The sequence below is a fragment of the Arvicanthis niloticus genome, chromosome 11, assembly GCF_011762505.2.
Source record: "Arvicanthis niloticus isolate mArvNil1 chromosome 11, mArvNil1.pat.X, whole genome shotgun sequence".
In the NCBI taxonomy this organism is placed as follows: Eukaryota; Metazoa; Chordata; class Mammalia; order Rodentia; family Muridae; genus Arvicanthis; species Arvicanthis niloticus.
In genome coordinates, this window is record NC_047668.1 from 5,064,345 (window position 1) to 5,070,219 (window position 5,875).

The following is a 5,875-nucleotide window of genomic DNA, read 5'->3' on the forward strand; positions in this document are numbered from 1 at the left end:
ACCATAAGCCCCGCCCCTTGGGGGGGTCTAGGGGCGCAAACTTGGCTTCACCGAGGCTGGTTTCCCAAACCCCATTGGCCACCGTTGCGCTCGCTGCACTTGTGGCCCGGCTTCAGCTTACAAGAAAACCTCGTTATTCTTTTCCTAACTGCGCAGGCTTTATGCATAAAAATGTGTCAGGAGATGGCCAGAAGTTCAGCCTAAAACTTCCTCAAAACACTGGCTGGTTGGATCAAGTATTCTGAATGTTGAAACTTCCTTTGGGCGTGAGAGTTCAAGGCTCTGAAGGATTTGTGCATAAGGCTTTCAGGGCAAAGGCAGGCAGGGAGCTCTGTGTTAACGATCTTTGTAGCCCCCTTCAGTTTTTTATACCCTAGTCCCCACTTTTAAATATCCTTTTAAAATCCCGTCTTCTCTCAGTAAGACTATTAACAATTGATCGTGCAAACGTTTTCAGACTCACCGGTCTTCTGTCTGGGGTTTCAGTAAAATCACAGCTGGGTTTTTACTCCTCCCTCTAGAATCCGTCTCCAGAATTTTTCTTTTTAAAATGATTTGTAACCGTGTTAGTTATAAACCACTTCTACTGCTTCTCTGCTCCCAAATAACCGACTCCTCCCCATTGGGCCTTTCATTTCCATGGAATAGTCACTTTTCTCTTTGCCTCTTCGTTGGACAGTTTTGTATTCTCTAACAAATCAACAGCCTTTAAATGTATACCATCTGAAAGGGCAGTCAGACTGACCGGGCGGTGGTGGCGCACGCCTTTAAACCCAGCACTTGGGAGGCAGAGGCAGGCAGATTTCTGATTTTGAGGCCAGCCTGGTCTACAGAGTGAGTTCCAGGACAGCCCGGGCTACACAGAGAAACCCTGTCTCGAAAAGCCAAAAAAAGAAAAAAAAAAAAAAAAAAAGAGAGACGACACTGCTTTTTTTTTTTTAAAAGATGTATTTATTTTTATGCATGTGTTTGCCTCTATGTATGAGGACCAAATACTTGCATTCCTATGGCCAGAAGAGGTCTTTAACAATCACATCAACTTTCTCACGGTTTTACCTTCCCAAACTCTTCATGCCTGTGTAGGTTTTTTGGTTTTTTTTTTTTTTTTTTTTTTTAGACAGGATTTCTCTATGTAGCCCTGGCTGTCCTGGAACTCACTCTGTAGACCAGGCTGGCCTCGAACTCAGAAATCTGACTGCCTCTGCCTCCCAAGTGCTGGGATTAAAGGCGTGTGCCACCACTGCACAGTTCCCAAACTCTTCATAATTCACTTCTCTAGAGTTCTTATGTATTCTATTTGATTTGCCTAAAGCGTGTTCATCATCACTGAAAACATAAATTACCCAGGAATAATTGTGCATGTCTATAATCAGGCTTGGGTAGCAGCAGAAGAATCAGAAGTTTGAGGTAATCAACTGCTTGAGTTTGAGGTGAGCCTAGGCTACATGAAACTCAAAACAGCAGCAGCAGCAACAAAAAGAAAGCCACACAAACCACTTTAAAAAACCGACCGAGCCATATTTTATCCTAAAATAGTGCACCAAAAATCCGTAAATATAATAAAGACGTGTTATACGAAAATACAGTGGTTCATGGTCTAAGAGTTCTCAGCTTTTCTAATGTAGAGACTCTTTAATACAGTTCCTCATGTGATGACCCAGACACAAAATTATTTCATTGCAACTTCATAACTGTAACTTTGCTACTGTTATGATACCGCATACTCCTTCTGATCAATTCTATGCCAGCCCGATCTGTTCCCTGGAGACTGACCCTTACATACTGACTGTATCAGTGAATTCCCTTGTTCCCAGGCTACTGTTGGATCTAGTCAGTTGTCCTTGTCTAAATGGCATGAAAGAGTAAATTTGGGGTATTCATTTAGCATTCTCTATTTAGAGGTCTTAGGTCTGATAAAAGTGTCCCTGTCCATATCAGCTGCTACAGCTTTCAGATTCTAGGTTTCCCTAAAGCCTGCCTTTGCAAACAGTAATTCCTTATATTAGTTAGTCAGGGTTCTCTAGAGTCACAGAACTTACGGAATGTCTCTATACTGAGGAAATTATTGTGATGACTTATAGTCTGTAATTCAACTATCCTAACAATGGTCAGCTGTGAATGAGAAGTCCAAGAATCTAGTAGTTGCTCAGTCCCATGAGGCTGGTTGTTTCAGCTGGTCTTCTGTAGAAGGAGATTCCAACAGACGTGCTGGCAAGTAAATGCAAGAAGGCAAAGAAGAGAGAATCTTCCTTCTTCCAATGTCCTTAAGCAGACCTCCAGTAGATGTGGCCCAGATTAAAGGTGTGTACCACTACACCTGGATTTGGAAGTGCTTTGTTCCAGGCAAACTCAAGAGATCTCCTAGCCTTAGTCTCCTGGGATTAAAGGCCTGTACGACCTTGCCTAGGCCTAAGCTCTTCATGGCCACTATGCCTCAAGATCTCCATGCCAAGATCCAGGTCAGAAACTTGTGTCTCCCAGCCTTAAGATCTGGATCACAGGTGAGCCCTCCAATTCTGGATTGTCATTCATTCCAGACATAGTCAAGTTGACAGCCGGGAATAGCCATTACATTCATCAAATTCTCATTTTGGTATTCCATCTACTTTTGAAAAATCTAGACTGGTAAAAGAGCAAAATGGTTCTTTTGGGACTATTCAGTACAAGGTTTCTTTTTATGCTTTCAAAACAGCACTGCCCAGGTACAAATAGTACAGTTCTGTACTCTTTGCATTTGGGAAGACCTTTTTCTTTTCTTTCTCTGTCTCGCTTTCTCTTTCCTTCCAGGCATATTATGAGATTCAATGGTAGCAAAGTGGTTCTATGGCAAACTAACATACCCATCATCTCACTAACACACCCATCATCTCACTAACACACCCATCATCTCACTAACACACCCATCATCTCACTAACACACCCATCATCTCACTAACACACCCATCATCTCACTAACACACCCATCATCTCACTAACACACCCATCATCTCACTAACACACCCATCATCTCACTAACACACCCATCATCTCACTAACACACCCATCATCTCACTAACACACCCATCATCTCACTAACACACCCATCATCTCACTAACACACCCATCATCTCACTAACACACCCATCATCTCACTAACACACCCATCATCTCACTAACACACCCATCATCTCACTAACACACCCATCATCTCACTAACACACCCATCATCTCACTAACACACCCATCATCTCACCTGGGTTTCCTGCGTGTGTGGGAGGGTGTGGGGCAGAAACAGCTGAAGTATATTCATTCAACAGGAATCCCACACAATTTACCACAGTGCTATTCGCTATACTTTTGTTGTAGATTGGCTATGTACCTTTATTCCTAATATGTATCTGCTATTTCACACTTTCAGCCCCACAGCCACTGATTTCCTAACTGCTAATCCCATCCTGTCTGCTTTATTGTTGCATCTTTGGGTTTTGGTTATGTTTTTTCCTTCAGTGTGAGATCATGTAGTTTCCTTTCTCCGTCTGGCTTACTTCACTTAGTATAAAACTTCCACAGGGAATTAAAAAAAAAAAAAACTAGCAAGAAAACAAAGAACCCTATTTTTAAAATGTGCACATGACTCAAATAGCAAATAAACACAAATAGAAGGGCGAGATGGGTCGGAAGTGAGACGCTTGCCATTCATCCTGGGAACCTGAATTCAACTCACTGAGTTCTCATAAGAGGAGGAGAATATTGACTCCTGCAAGTTGTCCTCTGACCTCCACATACATGCTGTTGATTTTTGTGCTTGTACACACACACACACACACAGACACACAAAGTCTAATTTTAAAAAGACAAGTAATTGGCCAAAAGGCATGTGAAAAATTATGCCCAACATTACTAATCACCAAAACAATACATTTTAAAAACATGGAGAGTCAGGTGTAGTATAGTGGTTTATACTTGTAAATTCAACACTATGGAAGGACTGGCAGGAGGATCGTGACTTGAGGCTACATCCTATGCTAAAATCAAACAAGCAGACAACAACAACAAAACCCACAATGAGATCTCACACTAGTCCTGTTAGGATTCTTTCCTCCAAAGATAAAGAGCATGAGAAAGGAAGTGGAGAAAAGAAACCCTGTATCTTGTTGGTGAAAATGTAAATTATGCATACAGTATGATAAACTAAATTGAAATTTAAAAAAACTAAAATGAGTAAGTAATGATGCTCTGAATATTTAATTATGCATGGTTATACAGAGAAAGGAAAAGAAATGAACACAGTAAGATTTCTTCATGTCCATACTCATTGAAGTATCCACTGTAGAAGAAGTATGATAGTACTGGACAGTGTTATGTCAGCTTGATGAAAGCTAAAGGCGTCTGAGGGAGCCACAGTTAAAATGCCTCTATTGTGTCAGGCTATACTAAAACCTGTAGGGCATTTTCTTAGTGATTGACATGGGAGAGCCCCGCCCATCATGGTATTGCCACCCGTGGACTGGTGGCCCTAGGTTCTATAAGAAACCAAGGTGAGCAAGACATGGAGGATCGAGCCAGTCAGTAGCACTCCTCCATGGACTCTATCAGCTCCGGCCTCCAGGTTCTAGTCGTCCTATTTGAATTCCTGTCCTGACTTTTTTTCAGTGATGAACTACAATGTGGGAATGTAAGCCAAATAAATGCTTTCCAACTTGCTTTTGGGCATGGTATTTAATCACAGCAATAGTAGCCCTAAGACATCTATCTAAAGTAGGTATCTTTCAATGGATCAAGAAAGCATGATATATACAAAAAGGGAATGCTCTTCAGGAATCAAATGAAACCCTGTCATTTGCAGCAGTTTGGGTGTAACTGGAGAACATTATGCTAAGTGAAATGAAACAGGAACTGACACTAACATAATCAAGTGTCTAATTTAAGGTGATCTAATGTATAACCTAAAGTGGTTGAATTCAAGGAAGTGGGGGTTGTCAGGACTCGTGGGGAATATGTTTAAGACACTAAGTTTTATTTGGAATTAATTCTGCATATCTGTTGTATAATCATAATGATTGTGATTAATGATAATGTATATTTGCAAACAGTGTAAGAGGAGGCTTTAAGTGCCCTTACCACAAAGAAACATGTGCTATCATCCTATAATGAATTTATAAGAAAGCATCAAGTTGTACTCCATAAATATATGTAATAAATATCTCCTTGCTTATGCAAATTAAAATTATTAGAATATAATCTTGGTTACAGAATATAAAGCTGTAATGTGAACCTAGAAGTTTTATCTTCAGAGTTCCTTAAAAATATTTATTTTATGACTCTATTCAAAAACAAATCTGTCAATTATAAACCTAAACTAGAGGCCTATAGTTTACCTATAAGAAAATATGAGGTCTATGTAATTATAAAGTAATGATAAATTGTCACTGTCCTCTTAACTTCAAATAGGATCAAAATATGTTGTTCTGTTTATTTCCTCAAAAGTCACAAATATACACAAAAGGCATTACTTTAGAAACAGGCAGACAGCAGCTGGGGCACTGTGCATGCTTATGATCTGTAAGCTCCTGGGTTCTTCCCATAGCTCACACCCTCCCCAGAGGCAGCCACAGAAACTGGAAACACACTGACTCATGAAGTAAAAAAAGAAAACCAGAGAATCAGAATTTTAGGATGAGATAAGACCTTAAAATGTATCTAGCCTAGCTCTTAGAAACCAGGGGAAAGAGACTAGACTCATACTTAAAGTCATGTAGCTAATTTCCTGTAATTCAAGAATGATAACTCGGATCTACTTGTAGATAGCCCATGAAATAAAAGAATAGGTCAGTATTAAAACTTGTTTTCACTTTAACATACGTTAGTGAGAAAAATAGGACACCTGTCACACATC